Genomic DNA, 19,492 nt, shown 5'->3' with positions numbered 1-19,492 from the left:
TGCATGTGTTGCCTGTGTGAAGCATGTCGTCAGTCACCAGGGATGCTTTGTGATAGATGTTCGGTAATGCACATATATCCTTGGTGAACAAAAAGGAGGATTTACAACCTGGAAATAAAAAGATGAACACAACATGAGTCTGGAGGGTAAAGAACAGACATGTTCTGTACCTGGAAGGTCACTGGTTAGATTTCACAATCTGGATGGAATGCAGAGGAAAGTGCCCCTTGAGCGAGGCATGTAGACCCTTTACCACAAGACTGTGGTTATACTGGGCAAGTTCCATAAAAAGAAGCATACATCAAACCAAACCATTCCTTCTTAAACCTAAATAGAAAACAATCATGGATGTAAAATTCTTGATTAAAAAAAAAAAAAAAAAGTCAGATCTTGCTGTTCTCCAAGTGGGAGTCGATGTGTTTGATGAGGGCGTCATCAGGGTAACCCGTTGGGAAGGTCAGCTGACACAGAGGACAGCTACGAACAGTACTCTCTTCTGACTCCATCCAAAGCTACAGACAGAGGGAGACACAGGTGTGTAAGAACTGACGGTTGATACAATAGACACTAGATAGGTCAGCGTTCTGTGTACAGATTGGTCTGTAAAAAAAGTTCCATTAATACAGTCATTTTTCTCTTCTCAAACTGCCCACTTTGGATCTTTTTTAAATAGGGACTGTCATATTTACCATTTTTATTTAAATTTTTTGTTCACACAAAATTATTTTTTATTTTCAGAAAGTGAGATAATGCTAAACACCTATGTCATCATTTAGTTAATTCCTCTTTACTTTTATTTTCTGCTTACAGCACAATGGTGTTTGGTAGTCTGGTGAATCAGTGGTTTTGTGTTCTAACATTTATTCCCCCCATTTATCCTCTTTTGGCTGCTGCAGTGAGCTAGTTTCCCCACAAGGACTGCAGGGAATCTACCAGTTGCTTTATGTAATTCTCTTTATTGTTTTCTACTCACGTTAATGGAGGGCCATGACTGAGCATGCTCAGTGTTCATGTAGGGAGGCAGACGGCAGGAGAGGGTGGCAGGGCCCTCAGGGGCTGAAAAGGAGGGATGGTGGGGCAGTTTCCTAGGAGACGGGAACGAGGGCTGTAGGGGTAGTTTCCTTGGCGACGATGAGCCGATCCCAATTGCGCCAAGCGTCCGAGGCGGGCTGGCAGCTGGCGATAGGTATGTACATACATCCTGGAAATGTACACAACACACACATCAAAAATGAATAGCCCAGCTTTAAAGCCACGAGAAGAGGCACACTTTATCCCCGTCATCACCTCTTCATCATCAGAGGACTGTGGTGGTGTCACCAGTGGGGTGGGCTCAGGTGAGTTGTCAAGGCGACAGAAGTGATGTACCTGGATGAGAGGAGGGGCAGAGATGAGCATGATGAAATAATAATGTGTGTCCTGTTCAAAAAATTGGTTCAGTTGTGGATCGTGTGCTAACTTTGTGTATTATAGTTTGGTTTGGTGACTTGACTTCAGCTGAAATAATAGAGAACATTTACATCAAGCACAGAGCCATATAATCTCCAATGACAAATATTTATAGAATACAGCAGACATCAGTGACTTTTGACATGGCATAAGATGCCATTTCATGTCATTTAGCAAGAATCTGTTGCCTACCTATTCATGATTCTATGGGCCATTAGTATGGATGATGGATGAATTTTTGTTTGGTGGATGCCAGAAGAATGCTGCCTTCCTGGATGTACTGTACCAACTGTAAAATTTGGAGGAATAATGAGCATTTTATTCCTGGTTTGGTCTTGGTCCCTTATTTTCCCAGTTTACTGTGGAATGTGCGGAAGAACTTGTCCTGCACAGAGCCCTGATCTCAACCTCACCAACAACTTGAACTGTAACACTGACTGTGAGCCAGACCTTACTACACAATATCAGTGATGAGATGTTCAACAGCCACATATTTAGTATAATGTTGTGTGGAAGTGTGCCTCAGTGTTGACACTTTGCATGATAATAATAACAACAACTTTCACCACTATGCCAACGATACTTATTATTCATTTTATGGTATCATGGTATTGGATTGGTACTCAGCATTGGCCGATACTCAGCCCAGAAATTGGTATCAGTCTCACCTCAGCAGCCAGAGGGAAGCCTAGGTCTAGAGCACAGTGATGAGGACTACTGCTCAGGCTGCTGCCCCCACCTCTCTCTCCTCCCCCTCCTCCTCCTCTCTCCCCTCCAGCTCCGTGAGCTGAGGCCGGTCTGACCAGGCCCACCAAGGAGGTACGGAGCTGAGCTTTGGTTTGGCCGTAACCATGCATCTCCCCCAGAAGGGGCCTGGACTTGGGGAGGGTGGATACTGGATCATTCATCAGGCGAGCTGTTGGCCTCTGAATGGCTGACAGGTCAGATACCTGGGGAAAACGAGAAGGTTCAAAGTTCAAAGAACTTGTCTAAGTAGTAAATCCTAATTTTCCCACTATAAAAAACACCAAACATTTCTAGTCTCACCTCTGAATAACTGCGGCGACCCTGGAACTTTGCTCGTAGACGGCTGCTGGTTGGCTGATGGGAGTAGGAAGCGGGGGCCGTCGTTTGGGGACAGAGGAGGAGAGGGGGTAGGGAGGAGCCTGTCAGGGGAGAGTAAGGGGTGCTGGGGGGAGGTGGGGGAGAGACGCTGAGGAGCAGGGGGAGGATGAGAAACTGGTGGAGAAAGAGAGAAAGAGAATGGTAAAAGGCCCCACTCGTTTCAGTTGACTGTAGATTGGAGTGAATCTTCAACAACCTTAAAGTGGGAAATAAATTAATCAAAATCTAATATATTCCCTTTCAGCTTGAACTAATAAGCCCAAATAAGTCCCTAAAGACTCTCCAGTTGATCCAGAATGTTGTGGCACAAGTACTAACAAGAACCAGGAGGCAGACACCATCTCCACATTTAAGAGTAGGCTTAAGACTTTCCTCTTTGATAAAGCTTATAGTTAGGGCTGGCTCAGGTGAGTCCTGAACCATCCCTTAGTTATGCTGCTATAGGCCTGGACTGCCGGGGGATTTCCTATGATGCACTGAGCTCCTCTCTCCTCCTCTGCATCTCCATCTGTATGCATTCTTATCGCATGTTACTAACTCTGCTTCTTCCCTCTCCGCTCTTCTTCTGTCGCTTTCTGCAGGTGTTTCTGTCTCCGGGGCTGTGGGGTCTGGATCTGTGGTAAACAGGCTTCCTGCTAGCCCCATGTTCCTGCTTAACAACCATTGCCACTATTATTATTATAATCTAACCATTCAACTACCCTCTGCTTTAAAGGTGGTGTAAGCAATTCTGGAGAAATCCAACGCCATGACAAATACCATGATATAGAGTGAACAGCCACACAGCAAGTAATGTAACTAATGTTAGATAAGATGATGGCGCGCCATTTTGATTGTTTCTCATTTACAGAGCCAGGGCTGACTACAAAAAACAGGTTTTTTCTCAGCACACACAGAACGGACAGCTAACGCACTGTGAGGAGATATTCACTGAATCTGACAAAAAGATGTGTATTGGATTAGAATTGCTTACCCCACCTTTAAAATATCTAATGATACCAGGAAGTCCATAATCCAAGAAGTCAAGGTGACCTACCGGCTTCCTGTGAGACATGTCGCAGAAGGTCACTCTGTTTCACAGTCAGACTCCGAACACGACCCAGTTCCTCTGTTAGCTCAGTGTAGGCTAACGCCAGGTTCACCCTGCAACACAAAGAAAGTGACTGAATAAATATACATATACATACTGTACATACAAACTAACAAGACAGGTTTAAAAATATTTTCTTCTTTGAAATACGACTCACTGTTCGTCCCCAGCTTTCTGTATCCATTCCACATCACAGTGCTCACAGTGTGGGGGCATCTCCTGCGACTGACCGACACAGAGCTGTGGTTAGGCTTGTTGTGTCTATCAACCGTTACTCGTGTTTAAGTTGGAGCTACTTAAAGCATAAAGCTGTGTGTGCCTTTCTATACTTTCCGACTTCACTACCAGTGTTTTCAGGTGCTAAAACCAAAGAATCATGACTTCCATCTTAGTGTATAAACAAACATGTTACCGCTATAGAATTTTAAACCAAACATAACTTGAGGATGGCCATATCAAATGGTGGAAGCCCTGTTGGTTCTTAAATACCTAAATCTTTGAAAACAGCTCATAGTTACATTTTTTAAAATCCTAAAACAACTGAAAACAACATGACACTTGTTGGGGACTATTTTCCGGGGAAGACAAATCCACATGTGATGCTCTAGTTAGTATTCGGGGCAGCAGGATGGTGTATGTGGGATTGATTCTGTCCTGAGCCAGCTAGTCCGCTACTTAAGCTTTATTCACTGGTAATTCATATAATGAGGTAAGGCTTGAAATGACAAAGCAAAATGCAATGAATGTCTGCTCCGCTGTAGGAATGCACTTGAGCCTGAGCAGCAGCTGTCATCCATTCCGGTGCTGCAGCAGTTTCTAGTGGCTGTGCTCCAACTTCTGGTCCTACACTCCAAACATCGGTCTGCAGTCCTGTCCTCCAGCCACCAGCTGTTTGCAGTTCATTGGTCTAAATTCTATAATTTGCTATTTCTGTTAACAAAGGTCCAATTCGTCATTACATGCTTTACCTCATATGAATAACCAGTAAATAAAGTGTTAGTTATGATTTATAGTCCCATATTCTCTAACTATGGCCAACCAGTGGTTTAGATCACCACCAAGGGTTCTTGAGGTGGTTCCAGGTGGGTCCCCAGCAAGAAGTTGAAATTATAATTGTACATTTAAAACTTAATATATTAACCACCATTCATTAATTATATAATTACCCTCAATGTGACAGACTGTCTGACTATTTAGGTCATGGGTCTTATCAAATGGGGTATCAGTTTAGGGGTCCTTGATGTGAAAAAGTCTGAGAACCACTGGTTTAGATAGTACCACAGGTGTATACAGTACATACAGCCTTTTAAGCATCAGGCCTACCCGTCTCTGTGCTTCCTGTAGCTGGGCTACCTCCTTCTGCAGCCTCTGAAGCTCGCCCCTCTGCTCTTTCTCCCTATGACAGGCTCCCTCGGCCTGATGCCGTGCCCTCTCCAGCTCGGCCTCCAGTCGCTGCAGCTTCAGGTCGGACAGGGCGTCCAGACTGCGGGAGCTCTGCAACGTCAGCCCGCGGCCCTCTGACAAAAAAGCAGACACACAAGAGTTTCAGTCAGTTTCATATTTTCTGACTGCTCTACCATGATATCAGTGGAGGAATAAACATCCTAAATCATTAGTATTGTCTTTCTTTTTTTTTCCTTTTTTACGTTTGTGGTTTGCAGTCATGTTTACCGGAACGTTTATTTGGTTGGATTTATTACGTGTTGTATGTGTTTATACCCAACAACAATTGTAACTTAAATCAGCATTACTTTCAAGGACAATAACATATCATACTACCTTATTTTGAGGGTTTACAAGTTATGTTAAAGACGTGGTATTATGCTAATTTTTAGGTTCAAAATCCTATTTAGGAATGTACCAGAACAGGTTTACATGGTTTCATTTTCAAAAAACACCATATTTTTTGTCATACTGCACATTGCTGCAGCTCCTCTTTTCACCCTGTGTTGAAGGCTTTGTTTTAGCTATGGAGTGATACATCTTGTCTCTAAATGATCTTTGTTGGGAGCTGCACATGCGCAGTTCCTAGTTAAGGACTACTAGCCGGTAAACAGCTTCGGTTCTGCTGTACATGTTGCTGACCAGCTTGGCAACATGGACTGGAGCAAGAGTTTCAGAGTGGTGAGTTATTAATCTGTAACAAAAGTATCTTTCATCCATAAAGTTTAACTGAGCTCTGTCTCTACATCACAGGAACAACTTTATGTCCACTGACTGCCTGGAGGGTAGCTAGTGTTTGGAAGGGAGAGGAGGGCTGTGCTGCAGCTCACTGTTTTTCCACCGGTGTTTTTGAGGGCGTGTCGGACTAGCTGCTTAGCCAGCGTTATATGAGGTGCATTTAGCTTTTATCCCTGTGACGTCACAGGGACGAAAGGTAAACAGCTGGACTACAAACGAGCTGTTTTCAGGCAGTTCAGAGCAGAGTTTTCTGCAGGAGATGGGAACTCCCTTTGGGCTGGACTTTGGGCTTTTTCACTTTGCAAATATATTACATGCACAAAAAAGAGATATAACTCAATAAAGGAGAGGGGAAAAGCCAAAAAGCAGAATACCACCTCTTTAAAAAAGCAACATAATCAACAGTTGAGGGTGCCATTAAATGCATATTTAAGACTTCTTTAGAGTTCACAACTAAGCTTTAACTATTAAGAATCCAACATTACCCTATGTTTGGTAGCTGAAGCTCATGCAACATGTATGACTGTCATTTCAGCTGAAAAATTTGGTAGGAAAAGATTAGGGTCCAAAACCCACCTCTGGGTACGTCCAGGCTGGCGTGGACATGAGATTGATGTGCATCTTTGCTGCGGAGTTGAGCGCTGAGTTTGTGCAGGGAAGTTTCTCTTTGTCTGAGAGCCGACTCCAGGCTGCAGATCTGCTCCACATGCTGCTCTGCTAGAGTTGTCTGCCACGCACAAAAACATGTGAAACTGAAACCCAAATTTCTGCTTAACACTGTAGCAAAAGAAAATTATTGCAAGGAAACATGTTTACCATCTTGTCTAGGTCTCTCTGGACGTTGCTTTTCTCTAAGTGAATCTTCTCGTAAGCCTGGATGACTTCCTCCAACCTCTCCTCTCTCTCCTTACTCTTCTGGAGCTGACAGAGAAAGAAAAGAGAAAGCTCTCACGCTTTGTTTTAATGGCTAATTCCAGTTTACTTTTGTTTGTTGTTGTTCTGTTCTGTCCATTATTCCTATTGTTTAATGAAAAATCCATTCAAATCATAAATAAATTCAAATTATCCAGATGAGATTAAGGACACTTTAATTTATCACCTGTCTCCTTGTAGAGGTGTTCAGTACATGTATGAACAAATCTTTATCAACACATTTTCAAACTGAACCAAAGATACTGAACCATTAATCAGCTTATTAAAAGATTGTGAAAGACACAGAAATCAGAAAAGCCTGATTACATGTGTTTAAGAGTGCATGTAGGCTAGTTCTGTACTGAACAGACTGTGAGAGTTTCATGGTTTGTGTTGTGTTAGTTTCCTGTTTTATTTTGAAAATGTGTCCTCCCTGTTGATTTCCCAATTCCTTACACCTGTGTTTAATCATCGCGCCACCTTGTGTGTGTGTATATAGGTCTCTGTCTCCCAGGTGTTGTTGTCAGCTTGTCTTTCACTGTTAGTGTACCTGCCTGTTCACTGTTCCTCCATTTGGATACCTTATGCCTGTTTTTGATGTGTGGATTATTAAATTTTTATTTATTCAGACTGCATTCCTGCCTGCCTCTTAATGGATATGTTTTCTTTGAGTACTGGACTTCACTCCTGTTTCTCAGCTTGCCTACCTGCCTCTTAATCACTGTAGGTGTTCACCTTCTTTGGCGTTAATAGATGCCCCCAATCAGTAGGTAAATGCGACTACTATCTGTGTAACTTTGCCAGTTCTTGAGAGATACCGCTTTCAACAATCTAACTAAACTGTCTGCTTGGTGTCTGATCGTCTGATTGCTCGAGAATGTTGTCCCTACACTAAGCAATATTTCCATGTTCCCAGATATCTACAGTTACTTTGGTAACTAGTAAGCACTGATAATATTACAGAGTACCTCCTGAGTGAGAGAGTTGATCCTCTGCTGTAGGTTGGTGGTCTCTGATTGGATTTCACTGGTATCCTTGATGATGGGCTCACAGGAACAGCACAGTGTCCTCTCTTCTCCAAATTCACTGATCATAGGAAACTGGAGGACAGAAAAGAATGCATTCAGGCCTTCCACAAGTCTCTATTCTATTCTATCTAATTCTATTTTGTGTGTATAAATGGGCGCATAGTGTGTGTGTGTGTGTGTGTGTGCTGCTCTCCACCTTGACCTCATAGCGTTTGAGCTTCCTCTTGATGCTGCTGTTCTCTCTCTCCAGGCTGGCCAGCCGGGTCTTGATGTCATGATAAGCGGCGGCCAGGGCCAATCCTGATGCCGGATATATGTCCTCTGGCAGCTGAGTGGGCGACCAGCTGATATCGGAAATGCCCACATCATCTCTCAGCCCCTCTCCTCCTCCCAGCAGCCCCAGCTCTCCTCTGCGGAATAGATCCATCATCAGTTAGCTGTAGGAGAGGGAAAAAAAAGAGTTGTAGTTGGGAAATCTCTGGGAAATGTAGTGGAGAAAACACAGACTGGATTTTGCAAATAGGCAGACAGGCAAGTAGCCATGTCAGCCTTTGAGTCACTTTGCACTTCACAAAGCAGTGGCCCAAAAGGCAATAAACCAAAAAGAAGAAGATAAAATCAAGACGGCAGTGCATGTACATGCTAAAGTCAGCATCTCCCTCAAACTCCGCAACATTATTCTTTTTATTTGTTTTGTTTTTAGTACTGAAGCCTGTTTTTCCTATGACAGAAAAACACTCATCAACATCTGAAAATCAAGGACAGGTATTGGATTAAGTGCAGAAGATGATCACTGCCCACATCTTCCGACCACCCAGCCAGACCAGCTGGACTAAATCACCCCAGGAGGAGGGCAAAGAGAGCCAGGGTAAGAGCTAAGCTCATCCTGATTAGGCTACTCCACTACCCAGTCTACACCTGGCTGTGGTCCCATTGCAGGAAAATAAAAAGAAGAAATCAGAGACTGTTGTGCCCACATCTTTACAGAGACTTGGCTCCGTTATTACACTCGGCTGGTGGAACATGTTCCTCTCCAACAGAACGCAAGACTCCAGTAAGAGGAGGAGAGGTGGACTCTGTCTTTACATCAGTGGTGCTTGGTGGTCAAATGTAGTCAAAGTACAGTGACAGTGTTCCCCAGGATTCGGATCTTTTATGTTTTTATGCCGACCATATTATCTGCCCGGGTGTTTTTGTTGCTGCTGTTTACAGTCCCTCAGACGCAAATTCAAACAATGCACTACATGTTCATTGACATGGGATGTGCAAGGATCAGGACAGGAGCGCTCTGCAGCAGGTGATTAAAACCACCCAGAACATCATTGGTAGCTATCTCGGGAGCATCAGTGATATCCATGAGGTGCCTGTGCAGAGCCTGAAGGATACTAAAAGTCAGCACCCACCCAGCCCTGGGCTGCTCACCCTGCTGCTGTCTGGCAACAGTTACAGAAGTATCCATTGTTGTACCACCAGACTGCAGAGCAGCTTCTTTCCCCAGGCTGTGAGACTCCTCAACTCCACCATAAATAAATTACATGGAACTTTCTGTTAGGCTGGTTTTGCACATTACCATACCACTACCCCCATTCCCACTATAACCAAGTCTATCTGCATACTGCTACACTGATATCACACATATTGTAGGCCTATTTTATTTTTTACGTGTTGCATGTATATACATTAATGTATTTTTCTTGTAAAGATAATTGTTTCCTTTTTATTTCTTATTTTCTTTTAGTGCTACTTTGTTCCATTTTTTAAATAAAATTCTAATTTAAATATGTTAACCTGTTCAGACATTTTCTATGTGTAGCATGGAGGGGGCTGCAACTGCATTTCATTGCGCAATACTGTACTGTGTGATGACAGTAAAACTGAACCAGAATGAATTTGCCAAGTCCAACGTCCTGGCAGAGGTGATGTGTGTATGTGTGTGTTTGTTTGTTTGTTTTCAAACTGCAGCCAGAAGCCCACTGAGCCCGCAAGCCAAAGGTTTGGTGTTTCCCATCTGCTGCCGTATAAAGTACATCCTCTCCTCCCTGCCCCCCTGCCTCTCGCTGGCGGTTTCCATGGTTACGGTGGAAAACTAATCCCCCACCGAGGAAAAAAAAGAAGAGCAGGATTCTCATTTCAAAACTACACTCTGGACCTCCAATATGGTCGGCAGGTGTGACGAAATGGGGGTCATGACAGAGTGGATTTTAAAGGCCCCTTTCAGACATGTTTTAAGACGTTATCACTGCTTTGAATAATACTTTGTATCTGCGATGGTTGAAAAGAAATACAGAATCTAAGATTTCTGCTACTTCACTAAAAAGTCCATTTTTACTGTAGGAGAGCTGGGGGGTTCAGGTTTCAAGCGACAAGGTTCAAGGTCGATCATTTTACAACACAGGAGTGTATAACAAGAATAAGTTTTAGTTACCTTTATGCTACTCACAAAAGCAAACATTAAACACAAAAATGATCCAGAATGCTGCTGCACGTGTACTGGCCGAGAGGATGGCTGATTCAGGGTGAGTGACATTCTGTATACACATTGCACCCACCCCTCAGACCCGACTCAAGCTTCTCAGCCAATCACACACCATGAATATGAGATGAATGTGTGAGTTATACACCAATCAGCCATAACATTATGACCACTTTTACAAGGTACTGACCACTGCAGACCAGACTGTGGTCCTCCTGGATCTTTGTTATATTTGTTAGCCATATTCATATAACATATAAGGCTAAATGTAGCTCTTAACTGGCTGAGTTAGATGGTGATAAACCCTAAACAGTAGAAAATCGGTCCAGTCTCAAATCTTGTGTTCCTTAATTAAATTGACATGTTGATAACACATAAGCTCTCTTTCAGAATGCTCTCATTTACATGTATGTGTATGCGTAAATGAGTGTGGTGTCGCTCTGGGACAGGTGTGCATGAGGCTGGGAGGGAAAAAAACTACAAATAACTAGACTACACCACTGCTTCGACATGGAAACAAGGCAAAGCAACTCAACTATGCACGGAAACGCAGGAACTGAGGGGTGCAGAAAAATGGCAGCAGGTGCTCCGGACCAATGAACAAACAATTTTAATATTTGGCAGCTTAAGAAGGTGGTTTGTTTGCTGAAGGGCTGGAGAACGGTATAAGAATGAGTGTCTGCAGGCAACAGTGAATCATGGTGAAGGTTCCTTGTGAGTTTGAGGTGAGATTTCTGCAAACAGAGTTGGGAATTTGGTCTCTTTAATACTGAGAAGTACAGACAGATACTTATTCATCTTGCAGTACCATCAGGGAGGCACCTGATTGGCCCCAAATTTATTCTGCAGCATGAAAATGACCCCAAAGATACAGCGAAAGATATTAAGGCCTATCTTTATTTTAAAGAAGAACAAGGAGTCCTGAAAGTGATGGTTTGGCTCGCACTACGCGCTACCTCCAAGAAAAATATTGAGCTGCAGTTTAATGAGAGCAGGGGGAGCGTGCGGCTCTGCAGTACATTAACATTTCATACATGAACATCTTACACAACGTTCCTTTTCCATACCAAAGCCATACCTTTTCCTTTACAACAGCAAGCATCCACACACGCATGCAGACACAAATCCCCTTCCTACACAGTGTTTATCAATCATGTTATGAAGCAGACAGTGTTGTTCTCACGTCGTTAAGTTAAACAAAGATAAAGATTATTGTTGTAGTTTGGATTCCCTTTTGAATGTCTCTCGCCTTTAAAATCAGGTACAAATAGAAAAGTGCTACTTGGCACACATGAATTATAGTAGAATATTGCAGCTTGATTTTTTTCATAATACTCCTTGCTATCTCGTCAGTATTGACAGCAAAGAATTGTAAAAGTGACAGAGGCAATGTTGCATAGTTTGTTTGGTCTGTGTGGGTTTTCACTGTTAGACATTGAGGACATGGGGTGAATCGTTGGGTGTCCAAAACATATAATTTTGACACTTAAGAGTGCTGTTTGCCTCCCGCCTCTTACCAGCAGACAGAATTGGTGGATGCCAGGACTCCAAAAAGTCACTGAGCTTGGCCGGTATTTGCCAAAACATACCTACAGTATGACTCCCTGTCAAACCAAAAATATTCCTTTATACATTTTTTTGTGTGTGTGTGTGTATAGATCAAACATGCAAGATAGAGTGAGAGAGTATGTTTATTAGTGAGCTTTTGGGGGCGTTGGGAGGCATTTTTAAACAACTTCCGCTCTTTACCCTAAGCTAAGTTTATTGTCTCCTAGCTCCAGCTCCATACATGGGAGTGGTACCAGACACAAAAAGATATTATGCATTCCAAAACTACCTATATTAACGTTCATGTAAGCTTTTGTCTTTTTTGTAAAGATTTTATATCTCTCTTTTTTTTTTTTTTTGCATAAACAGGCTTCCAGTTGACAAACAAACCAAGATGCACCAGGGGGGTAGAAAACACATTCCCATGATAGCATAATTATGCACTTGGTCAGTATTTAGAAATAAAGTGACTTACTGAAACCCAGTCAAAATACTGTGTAAAGGTAAGTTTGTACACAGCACTTGTCCTTCTTATCTAACACTTGCCAAAAGAAAGTGAATAAGGGTATTTCCAAAGATGTTCCTTTATCTAAGTATATGTTATCTAGGATCAGAGGTCCAGTAAATAGCTTGTTGTTGTTTACTTACTAGCTCTTATGGGGAGTTTGGGTGACCTTGTGGTTAAAATGCACATCATACTGTATAAGCTAAGTGACTAGTTGATTTTGGAAGCAGACTCTGCAGGTTGCATGACATAAAATATGTTTATTTATTTATTTATTTCAAAGGAAGCAGGGAATGAAGATTGAGTGAGCTGGGGATTATGGGAGGTGGTGTGAAGAGTGGCAGGCAGTGGCTGGCCAGAGCAAACTGAGACTTTTTAAAAAGCAGGCAGGAAAGTGTGGTCTTGGAGCATAAGTGAGCAGGAAATAATTATAATAAAACAAGCAAGAGTGATCACTACAGAGGCCTGACAGGTACTACCAAGGTAGCTGACTGAACAATCTTGAGTAGATATACTGCTGCTGCTGAATTTAATGAGGAGCAGGTGTGCGTAATCCGTGCATAATTACGCTATCATTACGACATTGTGGCAATGTGTTTTTTACCCCCTGCTGTCCAAGCATCCTGGTTTACTTGTCAGTGGGAAACCTATATATCAAATCTTTACATATGATATCATTTGGATCATTTTGGAAGGCACAAAATATTTGTCATTTAGGTTGGATGTGTTATATTTATACTTAACTAATCTTGATGAGGCAATCTGCCCGGTGCGTTTAACACACCCTTCCTATTTAGTAACAGCAGCTGCCACAATGCAGTGCTCAAAGGCTAACTCCCATCCTAAGGCCAGTGACGTAAGGGCAAGAGCATTCATTCTAAAAGAATGGAATAATACAGATGATACTATTCTGATCATTTCAACTGAAGCAACACACAAATCTCACCAGTCCTCTCTCTTCTTTACTAATATGTTATTACTCCCATGTGCTGTGTGAGTGTAGAGCCTAAAGGCAGCTGCAGTCGCAGAGAGAAAGAGGTCAAACCATCCCTCTGCAGATAACTCCCACTCTTAGCCCACAGACTCTCTCACAGGCACATTCAACCCACACACTGCTTGTGGCTATTGTCTATCTATCCAGCTCTTCCTCTGTATCTCCCTCTCAGTTTTCAACTCCGTCCACTCAGCTCTATTTTTTTAGACTTTTTTGCAGAAGCACACACACAGTGCCAGCCAAAGGCAGATCAGAGCACGGCCATATGTCTTCATCACATGGTTATTTAATTTATTAATGAACAGTCCGCATTACCCACAACCCCCTGTTATCCAACACAAAACCCATTAGACTGACTCATCATCATAGTGTGTGCAGTGATGGTATCCATGTTTAACATTTTCATTTCATTTACTGTATTTGTTATCTAATATATTGTTTCAATTCAACAAAGAAAATACAAAATGTAAAATACACTTTATAAAGGCAGAGTGTCATAATTTGCCAAGACACAAACACAGGAATAAAGGGATTTGGACTCAAGCACAGAACACACAGGCAGAACAGATGCAGTTTGTAGTGTTTTTGAAAGGGGCACTATGTAGTTTTCTATGGAGGGATTATATGGTCAGAACTAAAACTAAAAGTCTAAAACTAAAAGTCGAAATCGAAAACTAAAAGTCAAAATCAAACACTAAAAGTCGAAGTCGAAAATGAATTTGGTATTTAGGATTGACCTTTTAGTCATTTAGTCATTTAGATTGGGGATTTGGTATTTAGGATAGGGCATTTTGTATTTAGGATTGGGGATTTGGTATTTAGGATAGGGCATTTTGTATTTAGGATTGGGGATTTGGTATTTAGGATAGGGCATTTTGTATTTAGGATTGGGGATTTGGTATTTAGGATAGGGCATTTTGTATTTTGGATTGGGGATTTGGTATTTAGGATAGGGCATTTGGTATTTTGGATTGGGGATTTGGTATTTAGGATAGGGCATTTGGTATTTTGGATTGGGGATTTGGTATTTAGGATAGGGCATTTTGTATTTAGGATTGGGGATTTGGTATTTAGGATAGGGCATTTGGTATTTTGGATTGGGGATTTGGTATTTAGGATAGGGCATTTTGTATTTTGTATTGGGGATTTGGTATTTAGGATAGGGCATTTGGTATTTTGGATTGGGGATTTGGTATTTAGGATAGGGCATTTTGTATTTTGTATTGGGGATTTGGTATTTAGGATAGGGCATTTTGTATTTTGTATTGGGGATTTGGTATTTAGGATAGGGCATTTTATATTTTGGATTGGGGATTTGGTATTTAGGATAGGGCATTTTGGATTTTGGATTGGCGATTTGGTATTTAGGATAGGGCATTTTGTATTTTGTATTGGCGATTTGGTATTTAGGATAGGGCATTTTGTATTTTGTATTGGGGATTTGGTATTTAGGATAGGGCATTTGGTATTTTGGATTGGGGATTTGGTATTTAGGATAGGGCATTTGGTATTTTGGATTGGGTATTTAGGAAAGGTCAATTGGTATTTAGGATAGGGCATTTTGTATTTAGGATTGGGGATTTGGTATTTAGGATAGGGCATTTGGTATTTTGGATTGAGGATTTGGTATTTAGGATAGGGCATTTTGTATTTTGTATTGGCGATTTGGTATTTAGGATAGGGCATTTTGTATTTTGGATTGGGGATTTGGTATTTAGGATAGGGCATTTTGTATTGGGGATTTGGTATTTAGGATAGGGCATTTGGTATTTTGGATTGGGGATTTGGTATTTAGGATAGGGCATTTGGTATTTTGGATTGGGTATTTAAGAAAGGTCAATTGGTATTTAGGATAGGGCATTTTGTATTTAGGATTGGGGATTTGGTATGTAGGATAGGGCATTTGGTATTTTGGATTGGGGATTTGGTATTTAGGATAGGGCATTTTGTATTTTGTATTGGGGATTTGGTATTTAGGATAGGGCATTTGGTATTTTGGATTGGGGATTTGGTATTTAGGATAGGGCATTTGGTATTTTGGATTGGCGATTTGGTATTTAGGATAGGGCATTTGGTATTTTGGATTGGGGATTTGGTATTTAGGATAGGGCATTTGGTATTTTGGATTGGGGATTTGGTATTTAGGATAGGGCATTATGTATTTTGTATTGGCGATTTGGTATTTAGGATAGGGCATTTTGTATTTAGGATTGGGGATTTGGTATTTAGGATAGGGCATTTAGTCATTTAGCCATTTAGGATAGGGGATTTGGGGATTGGGGATTTGGGGAGTTAGGATTGGGGTTTTGGGGATTTGAGGATTGAGGATTGAGTCGTGTATGCAAATAAGGAGGCGTGACTCAAAGTCTGCAGGGAGGGTTTGGAAGGACTGAGGCGCAAAGGCACTTTATGGACTGCAGGGGGACCTCTGACTGCCAGCACACTGCCATGAAAGCAAGCAGAGGAAGTGAGCAGGGCTGGAGAGAGGAATATCATTTATAATACCATAACTAAAAGTGTACAGCATTTCTGTCCATGTGGCCTCACACACAAAGTCAACAGTGAAAGGAATGCTATCCATCTGACGAGAAAGCAGCGGACAGTACAGCAGGTAAGATATGATAACATTACCAAGTTAGCTATATTAGGTTAACTGTTGCTGACATGCATTACGTTACTGTCGGTACATGCAGGTTTTAAATGTGGCTATGAGGGCTGTGTGTATAAACTGTAAAGATAAGGTGTAGAAGCTGTGTTTCTGGGTAATAGCACCATGCTGGGCAGGTGACAGGTGTGTGTTTACAGTGTTTGTGTGCTCTGAAAAACATAATAGCGTAGCTATAAAGTCTCAGCCGGCAGACCTACAGACACAATTTCTTATACCACCACAAGGTTCCGCCTGCAGTCCATAAAGTGCCTCTGCGCCTCAGTCCTTCCAAACCCTCCCTGCAGACTTTGAGCCACGCCTCCTCATTTGCATACACAACTCAATCCTCAATCCCCAAATCCCCAATCCCCAATCCTAAATGGCTAAATGACCTGTCCTAAATACCAAATCCCCAATCCTAAATACCAAATTCATTTTCAAATTCGACTTTTAGTTTTTGATTTAGACTTTTAGTTTTTGATTTAGACTTTTAGTTTTCGATTTAGACTTTTAGTTTTAGACTTTTAGTTTTAGTTCTGACCAAATAATCCCTCCATAGATTTCAGCGGCCACTGGCAGTGCGGTTTTAAGATTGCAACCAGGCGTGTGCTCGTACGTGTGCTCGCTTGAGCTCATGACGAGCATAATCGGTATAAAATAAGTCCAAATTGAATGTTACAAAGCAAACAGCAGAAGATCCGTACTAAAGTACGTTAGCCTGCCTGCATCACTATAGGCTGGTATAACCAAATCACTTCACATTTGCATTTAACCGTTATATCCTTTCTTGCAGGCTTAATCAACACTTTCACATAATACTGGTGGGGCACAGGATAGTAATATGGGTCGCGTAAGCTGGTGAAGTAATGTGGAAAGAAATATTGCACCAGATAACAACAGCAACTGCTCGGTGTTAGCCGGCGAGCTAACGTGACTGTCAGTGACCCAAGCCTTTCTGATGTGACTGTTTTCACCGACATCCTCTGAATCTCGTTTGGCCTGACAGGCTTCATCACATAAACCTTTATTGTTGTTTTTATCCTTTCGTGGAGTCTGTCTTTTGCTGGGAGCAGGTTGTTTTATGGTGTTAGTGGAGTGCATGTGTTAGCTGCAGTGTTGTTGCTGTAGTATGAGACCCAATGTCCAGGACTGGACTGGGGCCTCCTATTTCATCAATATTTTTTTTTCCTTCTAAATAGTAGGCCTATTAAAATATGTTCTTGTCTTGTTGTCATGGCGCCAATCTTGTGGAATGTTATGTCTCTAAAGTGTTTCGTCACACCCCTAATCTGAGCCCTTAAATGGAAGGATGGGGTGAGGTGTGTCCGACCGATTTTGGCGGGCCACCTGGGTCAAAAATACCAGGGCTGATTTTTTGTCCCAATCCAGCCCTGCCTCCCCCAGAAGATTTTGAGCATTTAACACTTAATTTCCTGCATTCTGGGGACATTTTCTGCAGCAGGGAAGAACAAAATTCAGGTGGCAGGTGAAAATTTAAAAATGTAATAGAATATAATGCAGTAATGGGTAGCTTATTATTCAACGAAGGTTAAAATCAAAGGACTTCTTCAGTTCTGTTCAGTTCTGTTCAGAACTGAAGAAGTCCTTTGGATGAGGGACAAAACGTCTTCCAGTATCTTCAACCAAGTCCAGTTGCCTTTGATTTTAACCTTCGTTGGATAACTATGACCTGGATGACTGAGAATCTTCATAGACATCGTAGCTTATTATTGTGTTTAGCCTAGGTTACTTTTTGGACAATGTAGAGGTTTCTTCTACATTTACATTGCATTGCAGGCTTATTGTGCAAATAAACCTTTTTCATAACATTTTATTTGTTAATTAACATTTGGAGCAAGCTATTTTTCAGAACATTTTTAACAAATGCTTTCAAAAAGTGGTGGCTACACGTCCCCAGCGTTCCCAGTGTAAATGACCCTCCCTCCCTGCTCCCTCCCTAAAGGATGCGCTACTCCATGCTTACCGCTCCACCTCCTCTCTCCTCCTGCTCACTTTGCCACTCGCTATCACCATAGACTGGCAGTGGCCACGGCTCTCCTTTACTCCTTCAAGTGTCTGTGTCTGCACTACGCAGGGTACCGCAGCTGATGTTGAAGCTACCGCAGCCCCGGTAGCAAACATATCGGTTAATTTCGCGCATTTGGTGGCAGCCGTCTGAAGATATTGCTTTTTTGTGTGTGTGTGTGGGGGGGGGGGGTAACACATGAAACAGAGTGGCAAGGAGGTGGGGGCTAGTAAGAGATGTGATTGAGCAGGTGTTGACTGTGCCATAGACTGGACCGCAAAGAGATATATCCAGTGAGCGGCAGTTGTGTGGACGAAAACGCCTTGTTGATGTCAGAGGTCAGAGGAGAATGGGCAGACTGGTTCCAGATGACAGAAAGGCAACACTAACTCAAATAAGCACTCGTTACAACCAAGGTATGCAGAATACCATCTCTGAACGCACAACACGTCCAACCTTGAAGAAGATGGCCTACAGCAGCAGAGGACCACACCGGGGGCCACTCCTGTCAGCTAAGAACAGGAAGCTGAGGCTAGAAGTCACACAGGCTCACCAAAACTGGACAACAGAAGATTTAAAAACATTGCCTGCCTTTCAGCTGCGACATTCAGATGGTAGGGTCAGAGTTTGGCGTAAACAACATGAAAGCATGGATCCATCCTGCCTTGTATCAACAGTTCAGGCTGCTGCTGGTGGTGTAATGATGTGGGGGATATTTTCTTGGCACACTTTGTTTAAACACGACAGACTACCTGAGCATTGTTTCTGACCACGTCCATCCCTTTATGACCACAGTGTACCATCTTCTGATGGCTGCTTCCAGCAGGATAATGCTCCATGTCACAAAGCTCAAATCATCTCAAACTGGTTTCTTGAACATGACAATGAGTTGACTGCACTCCAGTGGCCTCCACAGTCACCAGATCTCAATCCAATAGAGCCCCTCTGGGATGTGGTGGAACAGGAGATTCTCATCATGGATGTGCAGCCGACAAATCTGCAGCAACTGCGTGATGCTGTCATGTCAATGTGGACATATAGACAAAAGGGAGCAAAAGGGGTTCCATCCCGGTACTAGCAATATCAATATCGAATGATATGAAATGTTTTTATCGTGATAACATTGCTGTATAATTGGCTGAAGTTAGAATTCCTTGTTAACAAACTTTCAGCTGTATACTTTCAGAAGTTTTCTTATTAGAATTGTTTACAAGCGTGATTCTGTTTACTGCAGGAAATGACGCCTTACTTCTGTTGTACTGCTGTTAACAATACAACCGCTTTAGAAGAAATGTAAGATAAGATTCTTTTAAATGGTTGATTTTGGAATTACTATTGTTTTTACAAATACTGCAGTGGGGTCTATGAGACAAACAATAATGAAAGAGTAAAACTAATGTCAACAAAACACAAGTTTTGGAGATTTCTTGTAAACAAATGCGTTTTTCATCCACTTCACGCACGTCTAACAGAACGGATACGCCTCTATTTTAATCCATATGCTACAGCTGTCT

The 19,492-nt window shown here is 42.2% G+C and overlaps 1 pseudogene; it reads right to left on the bottom strand.

Moving 5' to 3' along the window:
- Positions 1 to 353: 353 nt before the first annotated feature.
- Positions 354 to 9,477, bottom strand: LOC119919242 (annotated as a pseudogene).
- Between the last annotated feature and the right edge of the window lie 10,015 nt (positions 9,478 to 19,492).

The sequence above is a fragment of the Micropterus salmoides genome, unplaced genomic scaffold (assembly GCF_014851395.1).
Source record: "Micropterus salmoides isolate LMB-PRFRI ecotype aquatic unplaced genomic scaffold, ASM1485139v1 Ms_hic_scaffold_10, whole genome shotgun sequence".
Taxonomy (NCBI): domain Eukaryota; kingdom Metazoa; phylum Chordata; class Actinopteri; order Centrarchiformes; family Centrarchidae; genus Micropterus; species Micropterus salmoides.
Note: the sequence above shows the minus strand (reverse complement) of the source record. Positions and strands in the feature narration are given on the sequence as shown.